We start from the raw sequence: 27,511 nt of genomic DNA, 5'->3' as shown, positions 1-27,511 counted from the left end.
ATAGGAAAAGTTGAAACAGTGGCAGATTTCATTTTCTTGGGCTCCAAAATCTCTGTGGATGGGTGCCGGGAGCCAGCATATTGCATATTGAGTGCATATTGCATATTGCATATTGAGTGCAGCACTTTCCACAGCATCATCTTTCAGGATCTGGAATAGCTCAACTGGAATTCTATCATGCCGGGAGCCAGCGTGAGGAACTCCGCCCATGACAAAGGTCATGAGGAAGGAGGCTCGGCATACGCAAAGGCAGGATCGAGCCTCAGGAGTCCCCCATCTACCCCCCAAACCAGAGTCTGCCTACTTTCTGCTTTGTGCTTTCACCTACACCTCTGACTTTACGGGGGTCTATCTCCCACTACCTCTCTCTGAAAAAAGAGTTAGCTTACAGCTCCAGTTAATAATTCCTGGGTGTGACAGTGTTTCAACCTACAAACTCCTTTGGAAATCCTCTAGCCTGCCTGAATAGGTTTTTCTGGCCACATGTGATTGTTCAGAGCCTCCCAACTGTGAGAGGCAGGAGATATTCTAAACTGTCTAAACACAGATTCTTTTGAGTAGTTAAAAGATTGATTAGAAATTGTATTGGTGAAGGGATTTTCACTTATTGGGCCAATGTTTGCTGCTAAGTTTCCATATCCCTTACCTGCTGTGTCCCTGGCAGTGTATTGATTAATATAATTGGTGTAACTAGTAGCTTTAATGTTTGTAACCTTGGACCCTTGAGTTAATTATTTTTCTTGTTATAGCCCACCACACCTTTGCTCTGTAGGCATGCAACTTTATCTAATGCTTTTGGAGGGTGGCTCCTGACCAATCACCTTTAGAGAAAAATAAGTTTTCTGAAGAAAGGGTCTTAAAATGTTAACAGGCCTCCGGGCCAGAAGATGATGCAAATCACCTAAGCTTTTGCATATGATAAGTTTGCAGGAAGAAAGCCTGGCTTGCTGCATGACTCTATCCCTTCCCCCATTATCCTCTATGCATAATTTAAGGTATAAAAACTACTTTGGAAAATAAAGTGCAGGCTTGTTCACCGAAACTTGGTCTCCCCATGTCGTTCTTTCTCTTACCTTCTGGCTGAATTATTCAGCCTCTTTTCTCCACTGAATTTCCTCACTGAGCTATCCTTATTCTATTACTCTTTATATCCTTAATTAACGTTTAATTAAGCAGTTGTTTCCTGATCCTCGCCCACGCCGTCCCCACTTCGAATTCCCTGGATCCACCGGGGCTGGACCCTGGCAGATGGGGACTGAAGCCATGAAATTAAAAGACACTTGCTTCTTGGAAGCAAAGCTATGACAAACCTTGACAGCATATTAAAAAGCAGAGACATCACTTTGCTGAAAAAGGTCCGTATAGTCAGAGTTATGGTTTTTCCAGTAGACAGGTACAGATGTGAGAGTTGGACCATGAAGAAGGCTGAGCACTGAAGAATTGGTGCTTTCGAATTATGGTGCTGGAGAAGAGTCTTGAGCATCCCTTCTACAGCAAGGAGATCAAACCAGTCGATCCTAAAGGAAATCTGTCCTGAGTATTCATTGGAAGGAATGATGCTGAAGCTGAAACTCCAATACTTTGGCAACCTGCTGTGAAGAGTTGACTCATTAGGAAAGACCCTGATGCTGGGAAAGATTGAGGGCAGAAGAAGGGGGTGAAAGATATGAAATGGTTGGATAGTGTCACTGACTCAATGGACATGAGTTTGAGCAAACTCCAGGAGAAACAGAAGGACAGGGAAGCCTGGAATGCTGCGGTCCAGGGGGTCACAAAGAGCTGGACATAACCTAGTTACTGAACAACAGCAATCTTTTTATGAATGATATTATACTCTATGAATCATTCTACAACATTTTTACTTGTTCATTACATTTTTGTGATTTATCTGTTTGCTACATATAGCTGTATTTCCTTCTTTTTTACTGCTGTATAGAATTCTATTCAGTATAACATTCTCCTAATGACCATTTCAATTTTTTTCAAGTATTTTCCCTATTGTTACTAAGTCTTCTATAAGATTCATCTACACTTTTCTTTGTGAATTATACTGGAGTATTTCTAGGGTATAAACCTGGAGAAATATGTGCTTGGATGTGTTTGTTTCCTTTAGTCTTCACCAGTTCTAGATATAGGCCTTTGTTATTAATGTGCATTAAAAAGATCTTCTCAGTTTATTCCAGTATTTTTATTTTTTAAAATGTTTATTTTTAATGGGAATAAGAATAATAAATCAGTTACCCATTGTCCAAATCCGCAAACAATATCAAAAGTCACCTTTTAGAGAACTTAGAGACTCATACCCAACATCCACAAAAATTAAAGTCTTAAATCAGTGACAATAAGTATCATATGCTCTTCTAATACCTAACAAATTATCTGTATTTATAGATTTTATCTTTATAAGATGCTGTTTGTTTATATCCATGTTATTTTAATGACATTGATAAGGTTATGAAATTATTGTGCTATTTTCCTGCTCTTTCAAATTCTCATAAAAATATTAAGCAGTCTTATCTTATATCATTTCAACAGCCATGATTCATTCATACATTTTTTTCCCAGTAAACAGTGCAAACATACTGATATTCTTCCAGTAATTATGAATACCATATTTATTTGTTTACTCTCCCTGGCTTTATCTATAATTCAGCTAGTTTATTTTATTCTAATCTAAATGTGCCCCAAAATAATTAAAGTCTACATTCTTTTCATAAAGAAGGTTTTTAAAAATGACCTGACAATGGAAAATACTTCATAAACTGTTTTAATATTCAAAAAGTGATTACTTTTTTACCACCTTTTTACCCCATCATATATAGCTGAAATTTTAAGCTCATTTAAAGTTATGGTTCAAGCAAAAATTATGTCAAATATTCTATCTATATAGCTTCTAAATCCAGTTTAAACATAGCCAGTAAAGAGCACAGAATAAAAATGCAAACCATCAAACAAGGAGCAAATGGGAATCAGAGTTAGGATCCTGGCCAAGGCCAGTAATCAGAGATTCAGAATTTGACTGAGCAGAAGAATGTCCAACCACCACTGACACTAACCATCTAAAATGACTGAACCAGATTGCCAGTTATATTGGTGATTCTTTAGTTGCAGATGAGAGGCATTCAGCTTAAACAAAAAAGAAAACATAAAAACACACACACAAAAGGAAAAACCACAACATTAAAAGGACTATTTATGGAAAAGACTCTGGTTAATTAATGGAAAATATCAGCAGTCCATCTGTAAGAAAAGCAGGAATACAGGGACTCAAATGCCATTAGCAGAGAGAACTGCCTCGGCCTCAGATGTTCCTTTCGTACTTGTTTTGATTTTCTTTTTACAACTTGACTCTTTCTGTTTCAGATACCTTGGCTGTTGATACCTTCTGAGTTTTATATTGTAGAGCTTCAGCCATCAAAGAAATGCTGTCTTTTTCTCAGATTTGATTCTAGTTATGTCTGGGAGAATTTTAATAAGCCTTACTTGGACCAAGTACCTATATTTGACCCAATCAATTATTGCTAGGAAGTCAGAATATTATTATTGCATTAGTTTAAGTCTGCTCTCTATTCCTGGCCACAGGTTTAGGGCCAGGGGTGAAATTGCTGTGTATTAGCATCACTGCCCTACTATAATCTGGGGAGTAATGGGTTCGGGGAGAAGATATGCAAGACCAAGCAAACTCTCCTAGAGGCCCTATTCCAAAAATAGCAGGCAGATTCATGGGTGATGGTTCCACACCAAGAAGAATATTTTGTCAATTATGCAGAGAGGTTTTGGATAATTCCAGTTTTTCCAACAGTGAGCAAAGCTATGTTGTGAGGTAGAAAGCAATGTATCACCAAAAGTGATTAAGGACAAACTACAAAATCATTTATGTATTGTATGGGAAAATTCGGAAAATGTCTAAGAAATTGGACTGATTTACCTTCTAAGATCCACCTCAGTTTAATATTTGATAATGCTTAGTTTATTTCATTCCATCCATTCATTGATTCATTTCACAATTTTCAGCTTGGATCTTATTTATATTACCATGCTACTTGTTTAAGGTACAAAAGAATAAGATATATACCCCCAAGGTATATATCCATTTGATTATATATTTTATATTTTTAGTAATAGCAAGGAATTTTAACCCAAGGCCTAGAAGTTACATGTCCATGAGAATAAAATCCTTCCCTTTTTACAACATGTTCTGTATTAAACCATACCAGTCATAAAAACAAGCCCCACTTACACTTCCATGCTGCCATTCCCCTGCATATTCTTTTTACTCTACCTTTTCTTTAGGTCTCTTTGTAATATAATGTAACATATAAAGTCTGCTTTTACTTCTTATCCCCAAATTTACTTATTCTTTCTCCCTATACTTTCTTATGTAAATTCTGCCTTGAGTGCTGCTTTCACAAAGAACCTAGTTTGTCTAATCTTTTATTTTGGTTTATACAATAGATTTTTTATGACAATGTTGAAGGTATTGCAAAATAGTAATGAAAAATGCAGGAAAACAGGGCATTTTTCTACATCATTCCTATCTGTACCTATAATAGTTTGTTTTATAAATCTTTAAGCTCTATTCCTCTGATTTCTAATCTCTTCTCTTTAATGACTTTCTATTGACTTTATGTCTATATTACATTCAACAGATTAGAGTTAAAATGCATTAAATATTACATCTCATGGTTTTACTAAAGCTGAGCACATCTTCAGAAAGATTAAAGATCTCTTTCTACAAATCAAATTAGTACTGAAAAAGCCAGTTTCTACACATTTATTCATAAAGATATCTCTACTGTATTCTGAATTTGTCTAAGAAATGAGCTTTCACCTTTTGATAATTACATGAGACATAAAGAAAGGCAAGCAAATCAAATCAGCTTTTATGATGTTAAATTATTTCATAGGTCAATATCATGTATTAAATTATGATTTCACCTCCGAGTCACATCAAATGATTTTACAGTGAGTGTACTGAGAAACATTTACATCTGCTGTAAAATATGAAGTACTTAAACCGTTAGTATTCAGTAACTGCTTTATGTCTCAAAAGTAAAATGACAAATTCTTATGAATTTGAGCTTTAAAATTCTTATGGAAGAAATTCTTTATAAATTAGAAAATACTACATCATTTTAATCAGAGAAGGCAGTGGCACCCAACTCCAGTACTCTTGCCTGGAAAATCCCATGGATGGAGTAGCCTGGTAGGCTACAGTCAATGGGGTCGCTAAGAGTCGGACACGAATGAGCGACTTCACTTTCACTTTTCACTTTCATACATTGGAGAAGGAAATGGCAACCCACTCCAGTGTTCTTGCCTGGAGAATCCCAGGGACGGGGGAGCCTGGTGGGCTGCCGTCTATGGGGTCGCACAGAGTCGGACATGACTGAAGCGACTTTAGCAGCAGCAGCAGCAACGTCATTTTAATATGGGATAGTTTTTGCTCCTGAAGAAATGTGCCCTTTGATTTTTACTTTTTTAGAATTTTCAAACTATGGATCACTTCAAATCTATTTCTAATAGACATTTTGTGGAATACAAAAAAAATTTGAGAATAACACCTCCCCTATCCAAGTTTCAGTTTATTTGGAGATACTACTGTTTCATGAAATAAAGGCATCCTGACCCAAGGAAAACAAAAATGATAGCTGTTACTAATACATACTCTCTCTCAAAGTCACTTAGTCATGTCCTACTCTTTGCAACCTCATGGACTGTACTGGCTCCTCTGTCCATGGACTTCTCCTGAAAGACTGCTGGAATGGGTAGCCATTCCCTTCTCCAGGGTTTCTTTCCAACCCAGGGATCGAACGTGGGTCTTCTGCATTGCAGGCATATTCTTTACCATGTAAGCACCAGGGTGGCCCCACTAATACATATTACATATGCATTTACTCTTCACAACAACCTATGAGGTTTATACAATACTGGCCCTATTTTGCAAAGGAGAAGACGCTCACCAGTGTCTTATGGCTTGCAGTGCAGAACCAGATTTAGCCCTGGAGTCAACCACCATGCTATACTCCCACTAAAGAGGGCCAGTGTTCCTAAGATGACACAAAAGAACAAAAGAGTTTTCAGGGCTCTCTAAGGTGCTATTGTTTTAAGGATAAGAATGAATATGCAGTTTTTGCCAATTATTTGTAAAATGTAAACCTGGTTTGACTTTGGAATCAGTGGGAAATTATTTCAAAGTCTCTGTTTGAGACTATAGAATTAGTCTCAAAATTAAATAGATTTAAAGCTTAAATGTTAAAGAAGAGCAAGCAGCTAGAGGAAATTGTTTATGTAAATTAAGATGAGAAAGGCCTCTGAGCACAGCACCAAAAACACAGTGACATTCTAGAGATATGGCTCCACAAAAATTTAAAGTCACCTAGCTATGAAAAGGGCTTCCCTAGTAGTTCAGCTGGTAAAGAATCTGCCTGCAAAGCAGGAGACCCCAGTTCTATTCTTTGGTGGGGAAGATCCCCTGGAAAAGGGATAGGCTACCTGCTCCAGTATTCTTAGGGTTCTCTGGTGGCTCAGACTGTAAAGGATCTGCCAGCAATGCAGGAGACCTGGGTTTGATCCCTGGGTTGGGAAGATTGCCCTGGAGGAGGGCATGGCAACCTATTCCAGTGTTCTTGCCTGGAGAATCCCCATATACAGAAGAGTCTGGCAGGCTGCAGTCCATTGCAAAGAGTCAGACACGACTGACTAAGCACAGCACAGTACATACAGTGAATTAATAGAAGAATCAAGTTATCATATAGTAAAAAGTCATACAGATGTGAAAACTGCAAAGGAATGTCATATAAGGTGATAACATACTTACATTCTGAATGGATTTATTACCTCAATCCTATAGGTGAGAGAGGAGAAGGCAATGGCACCCCACTCCAGTACTCTTGCCTGGAGAATCCCATGGACAGAGGAGCCTGGTAGGCTGCAGTCCATGGGGTCGCTAAGAGTCAGACACGACTGAGCGACTTCACTTTCACCTTTCACTTTCATGCATTGGAGAAGGAAATGGCAACCCACTCCAGTGTTCTTGCCTGGAGAATTCCAGGGATGGGGGAGCCTGGTGGGCTGCCATCTATGGGGTTGCACAGAGTAGGACATGACTGAAGCTACTTAGCAGCTGCAACAGCAGCATAGGGGAGAGAAAATAGTATAATATGAATAACATACATTTCTCTTTTGGAAAGGAAATTATAAAATTTTTTTAAAACACATCTTTTAATTCAGGGAACCATATTAAAAAAATAGAAAATGAAAAGAAAAATAACTTCTACCTAGAAATTCTTTTTATTCAGGTACCCATGCTGTAAATCACTTATCTTTATTAATCATTCAAACTAGAGGATGTAGAATATTTGCAACCCCTAGAATCAAAGAACTTTTTAGCAAAAGTAAGTTTGAACTTCAGATTGCCTTACTGTGAAAGTTAAGTTCTAATGTGCCAGCTTTTAGACTAGTCATTCTATGTAAAAAGATAAGTATCTCCTTATAAAACGATTTTCTTTCCTACCTAAAATGTAACCTTTTTGTTTTTCAACACTTTCAGAACATGTAGAGATAATTATGAGATATGATAAGGCACAAAGACTGTAAGAAAAAGTTTGGTTTATAAATTGAATTTATTTTAATCACTTCAGATATATCTGCACCTACAAAGAATGATCTCTCAAAAAGATTAGCCTTTGTTTTTCCAAAATTGAAATATGCCAGAACAGCCTTGCTTGACTAAAAAGCAGGCCTGTGATAGCTTCTAAATCTAAACATAATAACCCTATTGTGTGACTTTATTCATTCTTAAATGACATTTTTTTCATTTTTTAATGACAGTTTTATCAGCAATAAGTATATTAAGTGTACAACAGAGCACTTTTGATTAGATAGTCTTTATAGCTTAACTATCCTGAATTATATTTGGGGGTTGTGAGAGTCAACACTATGTGTTCATTGCATAATTTTCTCTTTCTGGGCACATGCTGCTGCTGCTAAGTCGCTTCAGTCGTGTCTGACTCTGTGCGACCCCATAGACGTCAGCCCACCAGGCTCCCCCGTCCCTGGGATTCTCCAGGCAAGAACACTGGAGTGGGTTGCCATTTCCTTCTCCAATGTATGAAAGTGAAAAGTGAAAGTGAAGTCGCTCAGTCATGTCTGACTCTTAGCGACCCCATGGACTGCAGCCTACCAGGCTCCTCCGCCCATGGGATTTTCTAGGCAAGAGTACTAGAGTGGGGTGCCATTGAGGAAAACTAAATTACAGCAGTCCTTGACCTTATAAACATTCCATTTGCTCTTTCAGCCTTTTCCTTTCCACAGCAGCATTGGAAGCCACATGTTCTGCATCTTAGATCTACAGTGATAGAAGCTGGGTCCCTGGGCTATCTCTTACAAGAGACCCTCTTAGGAAAACTGCCTGGTCTACATCATAGTGACATCATTACAAAAGAGATGTTTGTTTCATTAAATTATTGTGGTTTGGGAATTTTTACATAGTGTAGTCTCAACCATTCTAATAGAGGTTTGCATTATTAAAGCAATTAGCTGATTTAAAATATCGATTGGTAGGTAAAACTATCATTGTTTGAAAATGAAAAAGAGCAACAATAATGAAAATGGCTGAAATGATGACTCACTTTTATCAAAACTGAAGAATCAAGTTGACATAAGTGAACTATAAGTGATTATTCCTTTAACAGCATTTTAGTAGAATATGGAAAATAGATCTCTTGTGTTTTATAAAGTTCTCTATGTTGAAAGCTAAGAACATTTTCTGTATGGTAAAGCATTTTCACATTTTCCTTGGAATAGCTGAATTATAGAATTCTCAGTTATGAACATATTTTGATTTTGAATTTAAGAACATGATTTTTCATAGAAAATATAGTTATACTGTATTATTTCACATCTGGCCATTTGTATACCACCATCATTTTTTTGGTTGTTATTAGGTCACATACTCCCTATGCTTTAAGTAACATACACCAATTCTCATTTTAATATATATTTTCTACCAGATATTAAAATAAATACTTAGCTATTATAATACAAATGATCAGGGATGGTCACAAATTAATCTTGTTGTCACCTGTGATATAAATACCTCTCTTATAAACCACTCTTATAATAAAGGATGGCTAAGTTCCCAGGTAACCACATCACATCCACCTTTCCCCCAAATAACACCAAGTTTGTTAAAATATTACTATATCAGATAAGTTTGTTGAAATATTAATTTGTGTCTATTCTCCCCATATGCTCCCTCTACACCCTTCTCCCATTTTTATCTCATAACAAGATTTTGTAGTTCTCTGTTTCAAGGTTTTTGGACTGAAAGAAAGCAGAAATGACTTTGATCTTTAACTCATGGTGTGTCCTGAAGATGAACTTAGGATTAGTAAGGTGTTTAGAAGTATTCCCCAAGACTTGATGGTAGAGGAGGGCTGTGAGTCCAGGAAGGCTCTGGCAGTAACCAGGGAGGTGACCAGACCTGGGGGCAGGGTGGTGACTGTTAGGTGCAGTCAGAAAGGCTGCATCACAGGCATGAGGACTTCCAGTTGCACTCAGTGTGCACTCTCCTGGAGGGCAGACCTCTGAAAAGCCTGGGACTCCCGTTGGGCCACAGCACGCGTGGGAGACGGTGTCTGGGTGGGACTCTTACATTTCCAGATGCTCTTGATGCAGCTACAGACCCCAGACACTTGGTACAAATGGTTTGATCTCATTTGCAGAGTGGGACAGAGATGACACCAGAGTGAATAAATTTCCTGCTAAAATGGTGGAATGGGGCCACCAGACTGGACTCTAGCTGATTTAGAGGAAAATTTTAAGCATGGTATTCTTGATGCAGCTCAGTTTGTAGACTAAGATCTATGCTTTCTACATTAATAAGATCATTTTGCCAATAGAATCTAACCACATTTTAGCAGCTTTTCTGAGGGAACTGTATTTTACTTTAGCATGGCAGTACTATATTTCTCCAACCCAGATGTTAGTATCAGCCCCTCAGGTCCTCTCCCCATATACACACACACCTACCCGCCCACCCCCCCAACACACACAAATGAACACACACCCCAATACAATACTCCTAGGTGTACAAGCCAATGAGGGCTCCTCCCTCTAATTTTTCACACTGTAGGACCTTTAGCCAACAAAAATAGAAATCTCTTTTGAAAAACACGTATAGAAACTTCTCTAAAGAAGGCCTGAACGAGCAATGGGGAAAGCCTCATCGTTTATGATCACTGGTAAGAGAAACCATAGAAAATACTTTGGAAAATGGTATGCCTTTGCTCATTGATTTAATTACTGTTTTATAAAGTATCAACAAGTAGCTCCCTTGAAAATTTTCAGATCTATTATCTGTTAAGAAACTCAAGTGTTGACAACTCAGGTACATTGATTAACATGGTATTATGATACATAAAATATGACCTTTCCAGAGGTTTGTTTATTGCCTTTATAAAAGTATGTGTGTATTAGTTGCTCAGTCGTGTCTGACTGTCTGCAACCCCATTGACTATACGTAGCTCACCAGGCTCCTCTGTCCATGGAATTGTCCAGGCAAGAATACTGGAGTGGGTAGCCATTCCCTTCTCCACGGGATTTTCCCTGCCCGGGGATCAAACCCAGGTCTCCTGCATTGCAGGCAGATTCTTTACTATCTGAGCCACCACGGATCTGGCTTTATAAAAGAAAAGACTCTAACATTATCAACTTTTCTAAGGTTATATTTGAATAATGAAAGTGAAAGTGAAGTCGCTCAGTCATGTCTGACTCTCTGTGATTCCATGGACTGTGGCCCACCAGGCTTCTCCATTTTCCAGGAAAGAATATTAGAATGGATTGCCATTTCCTTCTCCAGGGGATCTTCCCCAACCAGGGATTGCCATTTCCTTCTCCAGGGGATCTTCCCCACCCAGGGATCGAACCTAGGTCTCCCACATTGCCGGCAGACGCTTTACCCTCTGAGCCATCAGAGAAGCTAAAAGCTACTCAGTGTTTGTTAATATTTGTGTAGATATTTTAATGACACTGAGCAAAATTTGTTAATTCTTCTAATGCAACACTCTTCATTCTGCCTGTCATTTTTATATATTTTGTAGGTTTAAAGGTTGAATAACCTGAGAAGAATCCTGAGTTTTCCCACAAGGGATACTTAAATTCTACTGAGAATTGTTAGCTAACGCTGATTTTTCTGCTTTTGCTAAAGGATATCCATGCCTTGGCATGGCGCCTCCAAAGTATAGCTGATTTGTATTCATCCAGATTCCCTAAATAATCTTCCCCCAAATGCAAGCTACCGAATTAATACAGACCATATGTTACTAAATAAGAAAGAATTCTAGCTCATATGAGCTACCAAATTAAAATTTAATAAAAATGGAAAGACTAACTCCCTCTTGAATATGACCTCGGCAGAAGGTCATTATTTTTCCTCCTAGAGGTCCTGAAACACGAAATTGAAAACAGGTAATGTACTACCTCCACTCACCCCGTCACCTTCTATTCAGTCAGTGTTCTTCTTCTTACCTTCTTTACCAGAACCCAGTAAGTCATTCAAAGGGAAGGAAAATATGAGACTAAAACTAATAAGAAAATAAAGAAGAATAGGGTGAAGTTTGACAATGAAGCTTTATTTCCCTCTAACTATAGCTGTAAGCCATTAGTTGAAAAATTTAATAATATACTAAGGTTTCCTATTACACGTTTCATTCTAAACAGTAATGCACCTTAACAGCTTCCCACTCCATGATTGACCAGTAATTCAACAAGAGTGATTTCTTTGTATGGAAAGGTACTTTCTTATACTTTTAAAGAAGAAAATCAAAGTAGATGTTACTATGAGGTTATCATTATACCATGGGGAGAAAGAAAGTAAGTAATGCTATTTTTGAAATATTTTGAAAGAAAGTAAGTAATGCTATTTTTGAAAGGTTTTAAGATATAAATGTTTGGATTTTTTAAATTACTATGATTTATCAAAGATCTCAATACAAGCATTACTTAATATATTTTCTAGGATTTGTATAATTTTCACTACTACATGATTTTAAATTGTTAATGTTTAGTGTAAAAATCAGAAATTCATCGAGTGGTATAGCTCTTGAGAGATATTAAGTCATACTGGAAAATTAAGCTCTTCACTAATTTCCTATTTGTAAATTATCAGTTAATTTGAAACAGTTTCTCTTTGTTTTAAGACAAACCAAAGATATAAATGAAAATAAATAAATAATAGCACCCAGTAAGAAATCTGTGCTTAGAGAGATAACTAAAAAATAGAGTGTAGATGTGTAGCCATCTGGAGAATAAGAAAATCAAAAGTAATAGGCAGCATTCAGAATTTATTAAAAAGAAATTATGCCAGGAGCTTCTTATTGCAGTTTTCTGTGGAAGTGTTCAAATTAATGAGTAAAGAAATACATTATACACTACATATTTCGGCCCTAGTGATATCATTTTATACATGATCTCATGGCATAATATTTGCTAACTAATCTAAATTAACTTGGCTATAAATGCTATCATACTGATTGAAAATTTGCTAGCATACCACAAAAGCAGCCAGTTATAATGAATGACACAGTTTGATGAAATTGCCTAGAGCCAGAGGGATGATATTGGATCATCTGTGACATCAGATTATAAAATGCAAAGAAATTAATAAATCTGAAAACAGTTGAGATATCAAGCAGGTATAAAATAAAGAGTAGAAAAGAAAGGAGATGTAATGAAAATTACGTAAGTCAAAGAAACCAGCAGAAGTTCATTACCACCTTCAGGTGGGGTTGACAGTGGGATCCAAAATGGTTCCCGTCATCATCACAAGTATAATTTTGACAAGTCCACTCCCATTTGCTACTTCCAAATCTAAATGGGGGAGGAAGGAGAGAAAAAATAATTTAAAATATTCTTCACCACTGTTATCTAAATCAGTCCTTCAAAATTTCCCCCAAATGGCAACAGTTCCAAAATCAAATTCCATTACCAGTTGATGTTTTCCTGCTGCATCTTTGAATGAAGAAATATGTGTTTTATTTCTCTTTGAAGCCACAGTGTATGGCATCTATTAAGTATTCAAAACTGTTTCTTGAATGAACACTGTTTGAGAGAACATCTCCAGAATGTCAGTCTTAAGTGGTGATGATTAATGGAGCAAAAGAGAAAATTGCTTTTAGTTTATTCCACTGAAGAGTTAATTAAATACAAAAAAAAGAAAAATTTAAGCAGTTCCTTGGCCTATTTCCTAGTGTTGTGCTGTCCTATACTATAGACAGTAGCCATAAAATTTTAAAATTAAAACTTCTATTCTTTAGCTACACTAGCCACTTTCCAGTACTCAGTAATCACTGAGTATCAGGTATCAGGTATCAGTGGCCTCTGCATTTTAGAACAGTTCTATCATTGAAAAGTCTTTTGAACAACACTGTTCCAGAGCATGTCAGTAGCATATCATCATTTTCTATGCATATTTTCTAAACTGTATATTCATTTATTTATTCAAAAATACTCACTGAATATACCTTATATACTAGTCACCAAAAATACAAAAATGAATAAGACCCCTGTTTTTAACCATTTAGAATCTTTCATAGGAGAATACTAGTGATCAGATAGTCACAGTCTAGTGCCATGCATAGGCAGTTAATATGAAGAAAGCACAAAAATTGATGCAGAAGAGTACTAAAGATTGATTATTGAAGTAATCAAGGTAAATGTTTTTTTAATTAAGGCAGAGGAAGTAGAAATGGAGAGGAGAAGGAAGAACCAAAAGGTATTTAAGAGGCATAAACAGCATGATTTGGTGAGAAATTGAGTATAATAGAAAAGATGCAGTTTAGAATAACTCCCAAGCTTCTAGCATGAGGGAATGAAAGAATCGTACCACCATTATCCTGAATTGAGTCTATATGAGGAAGGATTTAGTATGGCTTAGAGGAGAGATGGCTTTCAATTTTTATATATGGATGCTTTTTAATAGTTATAATGTATGTTTGTCCAAAATTCATGAGAAAGTTTGAGACTAGAGCTGGAGTTTGGGGTATTAATATTGTGGAGCTGGTAGTGGATGAGGTCACACAAAAAGGAATGTTGTCAATGAAAGCCAAGAAAACAAACATTAAGAACTTCTAGAGAAATTGCTGGGAAAACAGAAATGAATGGGATCATAGAAACCAAGAGAAAGGAATTTTAAGAAGGTGCCAACAACCTAAAGAGCTTCAAAAATAAGATATAAGATAAAAACTAGGGGGGGAAATATCCATTTAATGTGCCAATAGGTCAGGAGTGACCTTAACATGAACATTTACCTTAAATGACACAAGCGGAATATTGGTAGCAAGAAACCCATGAGTCAATACGTGGGGAAGAAGGAAAGATGTGAGTAGAACACTTTTTCCATAAACTGAACAGATTTGAGATGGAAAGAGCTATACATGAAGTGATATGTAGATGCAGGAAGGGATTTTTACTCATTTGCTATTTCTATTATGGAAAAGGTTTGAGCATTTAGTGTAAAAGTTTCTCTGTCCATAGACCATGCTATAATGGGTCCATCTTAGCTGGTGTGGATTACTTGTAGCTTACCTATAGAGCCACTGACCCTTGGCCAATGCTATGGAATGCATTAGCTAAAGATAAATGATGTTTTGAAACTGTGGGCCTGTAAATTGTTGCAGATCAAGATATATCAGCCTGCAAGCACTGTTTAGTAATAATAATTGGATTTATAATTGTACTTAATTTCAGAGCCTGGAGGAGGGGGCTTTCAAATTAGAGTCTAGCAGCATAGCTAGAATATATGTTTTATGAAGAGTTCATGATAAGAGATCTCCATCATGAGCAATTTTGGGTTTGCTGCTTAGGAGGTGCTTGAGATGTGCACACATAGTGGTTAGACCAAGAATACCTGTGAGACCCAGAGATGGGAGAATAAAGAAATCTATGCCTGAGATCTCTGGACCCTTCCCTGTGAATGTCTTTCTTCTATTGTTTCTGTGCTATATCCTTGTACACTTGTTCCAACACCATAAGCTAAGTAAACTAAGCTCTGTAAATCTGTGGAATACTGAGGGTGATTAACACATAATTAACACTGGATGACATAATTTTAATAGCAAAAGTCCTCAGTTTTTCAGTCTCTTGAGTAATTTGTCACACACAAGTGTAATTTAGGGGCTCAATAATTACAATTCCTGAGGCTAGGTTTTTTCTCAAGGGAAAAAAAAAAACAAACAAATATAGTTTCATTTTCACAAAACAAGTTTAAAGTAAAAAAAAAATTGTCCAGTTAGCCATGAAATTTGTTACTAACAACAGCACAGGGATATTTGAATAACTGATTTTCCAGCCAAACTATTTGATTGGTTCATTAAGAGAAGAATCTATTTTAGATATTCACACCTTCTTGGTTGTACTCTTTCACTGTATTTTCAACCATTTCTTTACCTCTCCATCTTCACTGTGTAATTTCACATGCCCAAGCATCCCATCCATTTCTTTGGTTTATGATTAAAAATACAAAGTTTTTCCATCATCCCCAACAGTGGAGTGAATCCCTTCAGTTCACACAGAAAAGACTTTTAATTACCTCTGTTCACACAAAGATCCTATAACTACTTAGGAAAGGAAGCCAGATGGCAATGTTTATAGATATAAACTAAGCTGAAATAGAGTGATATAGTTATACAAGGAGGAGACAATTTAATAAAGTGCTAAAGGACATAGATTTTAAATCAGTTAGATGTGGAATAAAATTCCAGATGGACTCCAAGGTATGACCCTGAGAAGGGTACTTAATGAATTTGAGCATCAGTCTCCGCCACTGGAAAATGGTGAAAACAGTAATGCTTCACAGTGTTACTGTGAGGATTAATGTAACATATATATGCAAACTGTTTAGTCCATTGACCAGCATATAATAAGTGCTTAATAAATGGTAATGATTTAAATTCAGTGAATAAGGGTTCAATAGCAAATTATATGTTCATGAATATAATCCTTAACCTTTCCAAATCTCTCCACATCTCAGTTTTTTTTCAAATAGAGTAAAATTAAATTTACTTAGCTGAATTTTCATGAGCATGGAGGGACTGAATATATAAATGGTCAATGACCAGATCACATATAAAAATAGAATTCTAACCCACAGTCTCTGCACCAAACAATCCAGAAGCCAAACCAAAGCCTCTGCAGCAGATCATCCCCAAACAGTCAGTGCTTTGTCAGTTACTTCCAGCTCCCCTAGTATTTGCCTGCACTTCTAATTTAGGACCAACCAGAGAAACCCAAATAAACTCCTCAAACCAACCTCAGAGGGTGCTCCACTTCCAGAGCCCGCCTCCAATTTCCCCATGTCAGCAGCTTCCGGTCAGAGCATACCTGAATCCTTTCTCTTTTCGACTATAAAACTTTACCACTCCTCCGTCTGCCTTTCAGTTTCTATCCTAAGCAATGATGGTGGCTGACTCCCTTGCTATAGCAAGCTCTGGATAAAAAAAACTATCCATTTGTTTTCATTTGGGTGGTCTTTTTTTCCACATTATAACTGAGGTTAACCTCAGTTCAATGCCAATTTTAAAAGGCCACATATATTTTATTAGTGTTATTATTGTGTGGTAAACAGACATGATCATTAAGGCTCACCCATGCAACCATCTGCTTGTGGCTGTACTACTTTTCCATCAGGTATGTAATACAGATGCTCATGATCAATTCATTTCTCTCCCTGCATCATTACCAATACCTATTCTTGGACTGCTATTAGTGTTCCAGGTGCTTAAACTCTCTTCTTTTCCTTTCTGATCATATATCTTACCTTCTCTGTTTTGTCTGGACTCACATCTAGCATTTTAGCAATTCTCTAGTCAGCATTCTCATATACCTAGATAATTCTGAGTAGACAAATACTCCCTTTTCCCCAGAAAGGGGGCTCATTTCTTTTGAGCGTTTCCCCACTCCATCCACGTGGTTTGATAGATGCTATGAATTCTAGTAGCCCATCCCATACATGAATGCTGTACAAACAGGCAGGTTGAACCAACTGGGGTCAAGAACAGTTGTCCTAGGCCATTTCTAGATTTTTCTTATTAGGTATAAGACTGAGAATCTTTTAGTCTCAGAGCTCACAAATTCCCAATTTGTGAGATTTTCAGAGCTTTTGGAAGTCATGGTTCTAGCCTGGTGGAATAATCCATTGTGAGAATGATGTCTGTATTCAAAAAGCAAAAGAAAGAAGAGTGTATGCAGGTATCATTCACTGCTCTAGGAAACAGAGAAGAAAGAACAGTTTAGTTGAGTATGGGCTTATGCTGAGTCTTGGACAAGAGCAGAGGAGAGAAAGCAAGGTTGTAGATAAGAGCTAATGCAGTTACCACCATGCCAAGACTTCACTCAGGGACAAGGGGAGGATTAACTTCACACTCAGATTTTTAATAGTTTTGGAAACTAGCCAGATATGGTTAATAATAAAGCCTTCAGAATACAACAATAAAATGAGAACTGTTATATACCTGAGATGAAAATGCAGCAGTCTCACATATAAATGTCTAGATAATTGTTCAACATAAACTGAAAGTGAAAATCCTTCACATTGTTGATGTGTCTGACAACTAGCTATCCATTTTTCTCTGAGTTCTTGACTTTGGTAAGTTTGCTATTGCCATAGCAGGACCAAAAAAACTTATTGGGATAGAGGGAGAATATCTCAAGAATGCTACACTTGGGTCAGGCTGCCCAGACATGTCATGCAGTAGTAAGTAGACCTGCTGCTGCTGCTGCTAAGTCGCTTCAGTCTTGTCCGACTCTGTGACCCCATAGACAGCAGCCCACCAGGCTCCCCCGTTTCTGGGATTCTCCAGGCAAAAACATTGGAGTGGGTTTCATCCATTTCTCCAATGGATGAAAGTGAAAAGTGAAAGTGAAGTCACTCAGTCATGTCCGACTCTTAGCGACCTCGTGGACTGCAGCCTACCAGGCGCCTCTGTCCATGGGATTTTCCTGGAAGCTACCAAATCAACTCACAAATATTTATTGACTAACCAGTGAATGTCAAGAAAGAAATCATAGAAAATGCTTTGAATTGGGAGTCAGGAGACCCTTAGTCTTCCAGGTCTGAAATTTGCAAATTCTTGACCTTGATCAAGTCATTTAACAGGCTCTGAGCCTCATTTTTCTCATCTGCAGAAGGGAGGGGTGATAGACCATCTCACTGGAGGCCTTATATAAATCCGGCCACACAACAGGAGATGAGCTGCATCCGGGAGCAAGCAAAGCTTCATCTGCTGCTCCCCATCGCTGTCATTACTGCCTGAACCATTCCCCTCCCCTCAAAAAGAGTGCCTTCCCAGAAACCAGTCCCTGATGCCAAAAAGATTGGGGACTGCTGGAAATACAAAATCCCCAGCCTCTTTCCTAAGATGTGCAGTATTTGGGCAAGGCACTTGAAAGATGAAATATCAAAAGAAGAAATATAAATAATAATTCAAAGTAATAATACTCGAGCCCCACACTATTATAAGCAAAATAAAAGGTAGAAATAATTATTTTAAAAGAGTAAGACCTTAGGGATGCAATTTTAGACAACGTGAAGTTCAACTGGGCGGCCAGTGGAGGGAGACTTTCCCTGCCTCCCTAAGGCCCTGAGGATTTTTCTCATATACTCGCTGAGTGACAGTTTCGCCTCAGCCTCCAAGAGGAGACTGATAGCTAAGGGATGGACCGAATGGGATAGTAACCCAGGCGGAGGCGGCTCAAGGTACTCGGGTCTGTATGCCGCCGTGTAGGCGGCTGGAGAGCTGGGAGCTCCAGACTCACCAGCTCATCTGTCTCACCGCACTTCGCCTGTCCAACCCCGCCGGCTCCGCGGCGCCGGCGACCGAGGCCCCTAGGTCAGTTACCGGGTGTCCAGGCAACCGCTGCGGCAGCCGCTTGGGACCGCGGGGTCGCGCTCTCCTGTGCCTCCCAGCCGGTCCTGTGCCTGCCGCGCATTTCCTCCGCGGACCGGTGCTGCCGGGCTCTATGCGCGCGCTAGGCTATTCTGCGCCGTCAGCTCCCCACTCTTATTTCTTTTCTAACCAGTTCAGTCCCACCAAACTCCTTTCGGTCTGTAGTGAAGGGGGACGCGGAGGTGGGGGGTGCGGTGGGGGTAGGGGGGCGGGAACTACAAGCAAACTGCAGCAGTTATGATTAGAATCAGGATCAGATTTCTTTAGGGCTTTCCAGGTGGCGCGATAGTGAAGAAGCCGCCTGCCAATGCAGAAAGACGCAGGTTCGACCCCTGGGTAGGGAAGATCCCCTGGAGTAGGAAATGGCAACCCACAGTCCGTGGGGTCACAGAGTAGGACACGACTGAGCACATGCCCAGAGTTCTTTAAGGTGAAAACAGCAGAATTCCGTTTCTTTGCCCCTGAATGGTACGTTTCTGATATCCTACCCTCACCATCACCTCTTTAGAGAAAATCTTACAGCTTCTGCTGTCCCAGTGCGAGGACCACAGGTGATAAGCTCCTTTTGGTTTGATTGTTCTTTCTAAGGTGACGTCAGTATCGAGAAACTTGAACAAACTAGAAGGAAGGATAGGAAATATTTGCTTTGTGTCCAGAGGTTGAGGTGGGGAACGTGATGAATTGAAGACATTTAGATAGCATATTCAAAAGCAGAGATATTACTTTGCCATCAAAGGTTTGTCTAGTCAAGGCTATGGTTTTTCCTGTGGTCATGTATGGATGTGAGAGTTGGACTATGAAGAAGGCTGAGCACCGAAGAATTGATGCTTTTGAACTGTGGTGTTGGAGAAGACTCTTGAGAGTCCCTTGGACTGCAAGGAGGTCCAACCAGTCCATTCTGAAGGAGATCAGCCCTGGGATTTCTTTGGAAGGAATGATGCTAAAGCTGAAACTCCAGTACTTTGGCCACCTCATACGAAGAGTTGACTCATTGGAAAAGACTCTGATGCTGGGAGGGATTGGGGGCAGGAGGAGAAGGGGACAACAGAGAATGAGATGGCTGGATGGCATCACTGACTCGATGGATGTGAGTCTGAGTGAATTCCGGGAGTTGGTGATAGACAGGGAGGCCTGGCATGCTGCGATTCATGGGGTTGCAAAGAGTTGGACAGGACTGAGCGACTGAACTGAACTGAACTGAATGGTTTATTTCTAATAAAACACATTTTTGAAGTGTGATTCATCTCAAAAAATGTTAAGTGTCACAAAATACATACCTAAACTTTGTTTCCAGCTCAGTGAATATACTGTGACCTGAAGTTAAAGTGTTTTCAAAGGAAGAGTCTTGTGCCTTACAGTATGCTCACCAAATGCCTTCTTGGATGAAATCAAACACTAAATGATGAATTGAAGATGGTTAAAAACATAAGATCAGAATAAAGATTAGTATTCTTATGTAGTCAAATCATATTTCCAGGCAACACTGGATACAGGCAAAGGTCTGGCAAGGTTAAGGAAGCAAAATCTATTACCTTAAGAGGCAATTCAATTAGTAATCCTTTTTAGTGGAGGCCCTACCTGGAATAAGATCATTCCAGCCAAAGATGTAAGAGAGGAAGCAATAACAAGCAACCTGGAGAGAGGTCTTAATCTTAAATTCATATATGCAGAAGCAGAGCTCTTTTTGTAATTAAAAAATAGATTCCAGAATGCACTCTCCAGTTTCCCATCTTCCTCCATTAATTATTTAAATTTGACATGTTAGCAATACAATGTTAAATTTAAACCAAATGAATCATTTGCATACCAGTAAATATATATTCATGAGACTTCAAATCATCTAAGAGAGTATATTAAAGCAATACCTAGCCTTTTTTCCACCAAAAAAACTTTACCTACTAGAAACTTCATTCTTGAAATTTTTTTACTTAATTAATTAGAACTCATTGATTCATAATTTCTATACATGCAATTATGGTAGAATTCTAAAGTGAACCCCAAGGACCCTGACTCCCTGGTATACATGCCTTGAATACTTCTGGGCTTTTAATAGGATGGATTGTATTCTGGTAATTAGCTTGTTATATGACACCGTTGGCTCTAAGGGAGATTATCCAGGGTGAGTTGGACTTAACTGGGTGAACCATTGAAAGGAACTGGCCTCCTCTTGGAGTCAGACCTCTTCCTGGAGTCAGAGATTTGAAGCTTCAGAGGAGCACTGGACACAAGGGATATTCTTTTTGTCAGCTTTGAAGATTGAGAGGCCCTTAGCAGGAAATGTAAGCATCCTCTAGGAGTTGAGTATGGCTCCAGCAAGGAAATTGAGGACCTCAGTCCTACAGCCTTCAAGGAACTGAATTTTACCAACAATCTGAATGGGCTTAGAAGAGGACACAGTGTTCCAAATGAGATTGTATCCTGCCAACACCTTGACTTCAGCCTATGAACCCTGAGCAGACCACCCAGTCAGCCTCACCTGAATTTCTGACCTACAGAACTGTGAGCTAATTGTGTTGTAGGCTGCTACATTTGTGCAATTTGTTACCTAGCAATAGAAAACTTACACACCTATTAACTTACTTCAAATGAACAAAAGTAGGAATTTTTTAATAAAGATACAGGGTTATCTCAGGAAACCCAGGGCAGGATTGTAGAAGAAACTCACATGGACCAAACATCAGACACTGCAAAATGAAATCAGTACTAGACCTATTGTCATAAAGAACACAGTGGATAAGGTTATCTTATTAGCAAATAGAAAAAACAGTTTTTTTAAGAAAATAAAACAGAAGTAGCTGATTTTTCTATAGCAAGAATTAAAGGATAGATTGAAATATTAACCATACATACAGAAAATAATGATCAAATACATTCCCTGCAAAACTATCACTCAAGAATGAGAACAACAACAAAAACTCCATATTTTGAAAAAAAAAAGAAATTTACCATTGGCAGAGCTTACTGAACTATGTACTTTAGGAAAAATGAAACTAGTAAAGCTATTGAAAAGATGTGTGGTTAAATCTAAACAATCTGGCTGTATGACAACAGTCAACCATCCACTTGTCTTCCAGTTGTCCTTGGCTTTCTCTTCCTAATCATCTCCTATCCAATTACTCCTTAAGACCTACACATGCAACTGTTTTAATATATCTCCACTAGACTATTTCAAGAATTAGATTTAACAACAAAGTGCTCTGGGCCTCTTCTTTCTTACTTACACTGGAATTATTTAGAGCTGCTTTTAGATTAACTAAATGCATACCACACCTATAGAAAATTGGCTGAATACTCCTATTTATTAATAATAATGTTTTATTAAGATGGACCAGAAGGGTCCTCAGCAGACAATTGGAATCGGCATCTAATTATATCTAACAGAGTGGCATGATATAAATTTTTCTAAATTAAAAATTATTGTTTTTGGCAGACATTCTCCAAAATTCAATTTGCTTATATCAAATTACTTCTTACAGCAACTTAGCTCATTTTTATGTTGTAAGTAATTCATACTGATGTACAATGAGAAAATAAGACATTCAAAAAGAGCATTACTGATGTTTTTCTATAATGATATATGATTCAAAATATTTCAAGATCAGAACCATTTTGCTCTATCATCAATGGTATAGAATTCGGAGACAGTCTTATATCTATTCATGTGCTAAAGATTACCATTTATGCTTTCTAAATTAAATTTTAAATGACCCTAAAGGCTTAACATGTTTAGAGATATGTCTGTTGCCACCCTCTGTAAATTGTGGTAATTTATCCAAGTAAGTGTGTCTGAATTTTCATCATAAGATTACATCCATCTCATCTGCTTTTAATAAAGCATATGGATCTGCTTTCAATCCATATGCATTATAAAATACCTGCAATACAGTACCTCATCAGAGTACATAACCTCAAATTCTCCCTAGGCAGTTTTATCAAAAGCTTGCCTGAAAGGATACTAGATGCAGAATATTTGTTGTTTTAAAGATGTAAAGTTATCTGCCTTTTCTAAATGTTTACAGCTCTTTTCCAGAATCAGATGCAGCCCTCGTCAAATTACCTATTTGAGCGTTATTAGCTTCCCACATAATGGGATCATTTTTACTGTGACATTAATCTTTTAACTTTTATCAAAAAGCACTCTGATTAAAAAGACATATGAAATGTGCCAGGACATTAATAGTGGATGATACTGTCCATCATATCCACTCAATGGACCTATACAAAATTCTATGTAAGAAATTGGGGTATTTGTGTATGTATATGTGAGGGGGGGAGTGGGGGAGGAAGGGAGGGAAGGAAAGAGAGGTTGAGGAGACAATATTAAAAGAGATTAAACAGGCAGTTGTTTAACTCAAGAAATCAGTATAAACCGTGTATAAATTATGAGATTTATATAGATATATGAGTCTCTCCTTTTATCTTGTCTGCCAGACTCCAAGCTTAGTTTTAACAACCGTATTAGCCCTTTGGCCTTTATTTTCTACTGCAATAAACATTGCATTTGTTTTCATGGTATATTTTTATTGTATGCATGTGTGCCTGCTAAGTCACTTCAGTCGTGTCCAGCTCTTTGTGAACCAATGGACCATAGCCCAACAGGCTCTTTTGTCCATGGGATTCTCCAGGCAAGAATACTGGAGTCGGTCGCCATCCTCCTCCAGGGGATCTTCCTGATCCAGGGATTAAACCTATAGGACCTTACATTTGTTGTGAGAAACAGTGACTTATATCAACATAAATCAAATGTTTTTATGAAGGATACTGCTCAATAAAGATATAACCTGTGAAAGTCCTATCATTCAATAAGCTATAAACATTAATTTCTGCACTGCTGGGGGAAAATAAGTTGCTATTTCTCATTCAGTCATGATGCCGTCTGGGCCATAACATTGTCTTAGCACATTGAAATGTTGCCTATAAGATAGCATTGACTAAAGCAGAATCTAGTGTGTTAGAATTAATCTCAGTAGTGAAAAGTAGCAGACTTGCAGTCTGCTAAAGGCACAGTACTCACATCTCCAACCTAAGCAGCATAGTGAAGAATTATTCTGGTGGTTTTGGTATATTAGCTATGCCAGAATCCTTATCTCAACTATGTGTGCAAAGCAGAACTTTTGGTAGCAGGCACCATCTTAGATTTGAATGTCTTTACCTCTTTTGATTTTTCCTTCCCCCTTTCAAGGGGTAGAGTCCTAATATTCTTGTGGGAAATTGTCTCATTGTCAAAAAAGTCATGTAAGAGAGATGAATAGATAAATAAGTACATCCATACATATATACATATCATGAGCAAATCTCATGAAGTACCTTTCATTAAAAACATTAATGAAAGGGGAAAAAAAGAATCTTCTATCTTTGCTCAAAGCTCTATCCGTGATCAACGAGAAGGATCATTTGTAATTTCTAAGTTTACTTATTGATATTTTGCTTTTCCTGAGAAAGTTTTGGAGAACAAATTGTATTATTTATGCTATTATTTATTTGTGCAGCGTTGGTGGTGTAGTGGTGAGTATAGCTGCCTTCCAAGCAATTGATCCAGGTTCTATTCCTGGCCAATGCAGCAGGCCGACCTTGGGCTTCCCTGGTGGCTCAACTGGTAAAGAATATTGAATACTGCCACATGCCAGCCTCTGCACATTTCTCTACTCAGATCTACCTCTTGGGTAGATATTATCCCACCCCCCCTTTTTTAAATGAAATTGTCATTGAGAATAAGTTAAAATGACTGGCCCAGAGGCACAATTAGTAATTAATGAAGTAATATTCACACAAAATTGTGACTAAAATCAGTGCTTTTCACAATACACCACTCACAGAGCCTGTTTTATAAGAAAATATAAAAGATCATCCCAAATAGGTGTTTAATTATTGTTTACTCCACTTATGTCCTATGAAACATGAACCAGCCAAGATTGTCATGATAACCAAGAAGGACATGAGGATTAGAGTCAGAAGGAAAAAAAACCTGTTTTCTTTAGTTGGGATTCTGTCAGGAAATAGGTGAAACACTCAAGTAACAAGTGTTTTAGAGCAAAACTTAATAAAGTTTCTTAATAAAGTTTTGCTTTATTAAACTTATTTACACAGAGCACCAGACAGGAAGCAGTATAGAATTAGTTGAAAGCAGACTTAGGTTAGTTGTAAATGTACTCTGAAAAATCTATGGGAATTCCTAAAAACTTCTCTAAGTGTATTTGATATCATTAAAGAAAAGAGAAAGTGGAATCATACAAAACGCCCAATGAAACCCCCCAAAAGGCAGAAACAAAGGGGAAGACTTTTTAAAAAGAAACAAATTCAACAGACTGAAAACTGATATTACCTGACTTCAAAACTACTATAAACCTACACTTATCAAGCAGTGTGATTTTAGCAAGAGAACATACAAACAGATGAATGGAACAAAATAGAAAGCCCAGATACAGACCCAAACAAACACAGTCAATTAATCTGTGACAAAAGAGCAAAGGCAATTCAGTGGAAAAATATAGTCTTTCAACAGATGATTCTGGAACTACTAGATGTGCTCAGTCCCTCAGTTGTGTCTGACTCTCTGTGACCCCATGGACTGTAGCCCACCAGGCCCCTCTGTCAATGGGATCTTCTGGGCAAGAATACTGGAATGGGTTGTTGTTTGCTTCTCCAAACTGCTAGATATCCACAAAGTTAAAAAAAAAATTTAGACCCTTCCCAAAAATATTAGCTTAAAATTGATCATAAGCCTCAGTGTAGAATGCAAACCTATAAAACTTCTAGAAAATAACAAAGGAGAAAATCTAGGTGACCTTAAGTTTGGTGGTGACTTTTTAGATACAACACCAAGAAAAGACAATCCATGAGAGAAAAAATTGATAAGTTGGACTTCATTAAAATGAAAACTATCTGCTCTTTGAAAGATGCTATTAAGAGAATGAAAAATCAAGCCATAGACTGGGAGAAAATATTTTCAAAACATATATCTTATATAGGACTGGCATCTAAAATATATTGTAAAACCCTCAAACCTCAACAATTAGAAAGCAAGCAACTCTTTTTATTATTTTTAATGGCCCAAAGATCTGACAGATACCATGATTCAGTTCTGATATCTGTGAAAGGAGGGTGGTAAGATGAGGCTATAGTGCAGCCCTATGACTGTCTCAGCCAAACCAGGGGCAGAATCCAGGGCAACAGGTGTCCCTGATAGGAGTCCTATTTTGTGCATCAGTGGCTTGGTTCTAGTAGTACTGCTGCCATGGTATCACTGTCGTACTCACTCAGTATGAAAGCTATGAGGCATCCCAAAGTTGCATCAGAGGCTGACAGCTAATTACACTAACCATATTATATCCTTTCTCACAGGGTCATCTGAGCTGGGCATTTCCATGGCTTTCAAAGTAGTTCTGAGTAATTATTTGGTGTTCTAGTTCAGATGTACATCCCCAGAGAAATCCATTTAACAATCCAGGAGCAGCTATTCAAATAGATAATAATTTTCAGCAGAATAGATCATGAATTTCGACAAAATGCAATATGAGCTCTAGGGCAGCTTCCCAGTGGCTCTGTACAACACCTCAATTTGTGACAGACTCCGTTAATATTGTCACATTTATCATGACAAAAGGCAAGAAGCAGGATAGTTGACACCTTCAAGAGGCTGCACAGCACTTTACAACTCCAGGTGCAGTTGGAAACTGACAGCATTAGGGCTACCTGGTAAACAGATCAAGGCAGCACACACGGAGTTAATATATGTTGCCTTCAATATCCAAAGAGGTCCACTAAGTGATTTGCTTCTATGATTAGCGATGAGGTGCCACCATTTGTATTTCACTTCCTAGGTGGTCTAGTGGTAAAGAACCCACTTGCCAATGCAGGAGACAAGACCCGGGCTCGATACCTGGGTTGGGAAGAGTCCCTGAAGGAGGGCATGGCAACCCACTCCAGTATTCTCGTCTGGAGAATCCCATGGACAGAGGAGCCTGCAAGCTACATTCCATAGGGTCACACAGAGTTCAACACAACTGAAGCGACTTAGCACATAGAAAGTAACTTCACGTGCTCAAGACCACCAGACCCTTACAAGCTTCATATATATAGTGTTTGCATCATACTATAGGATTCCAATTCTCTGGAATCAGTGTGTTTTACTAAGGCACCTAGGGAAATTTCATTTTCTTAATCATCCATTAAAGTAGCCTTATTTCATTAACACAAGGAAGTTGTATGCTCTGGAACTGTCAAATGATAAAGGGTCCTTCAGACTATATAAGAAAAGAGAAGTGAAGATTTGGCATATTGTCATGGCAGGAAGTGAAGGCATGTTGCTGTCTTCCAAGTTAATTTCAACTTGTTTCTGATTATCTTTGCTTATAGAAATGGAAATAGGGAGCATTTGTTAAATCTGTACATGAATAGCCTAGACTAGGGGATCTGTTGATCTGCCTCCATAAAAATAACACATCTGGAACCACAGGTACAAATCACCAGCTGAATTTTCAGCAATTCTGCAGTCATTCTCTAAAGACCCAAGTGACTTTTGTACCAAACAGGGAGGTAAAAAAAGAACACGGTAGGAATCAGTA

The 27,511-nt window shown here is 38.0% G+C and overlaps 1 protein-coding gene across 1 annotated transcript in view; it reads right to left on the bottom strand.

Moving 5' to 3' along the window:
• The window catches only part of CCDC178 (coiled-coil domain containing 178), a 417,287-nt gene extending 398,347 nt beyond the window's left edge, over positions 1-18,940 (bottom strand). Inside the window, exon 1 of the mRNA XM_070778765.1 lies at positions 18,817-18,940. The gene's annotated coding sequence lies outside the window, so the exon portion shown is untranslated. The remainder of the gene's footprint in view (positions 1-18,816) is intronic.
• Between the last annotated feature and the right edge of the window lie 8,571 nt (positions 18,941-27,511).

Source organism: Bos indicus, chromosome 24, assembly GCF_029378745.1.
Source record: "Bos indicus isolate NIAB-ARS_2022 breed Sahiwal x Tharparkar chromosome 24, NIAB-ARS_B.indTharparkar_mat_pri_1.0, whole genome shotgun sequence".
Classification (NCBI taxonomy): Eukaryota; Metazoa; Chordata; class Mammalia; order Artiodactyla; family Bovidae; genus Bos; species Bos indicus.
The sequence above is the reverse complement of the archived record's forward strand: the minus strand, read 5'-3'. Positions and strand labels throughout refer to the sequence as shown.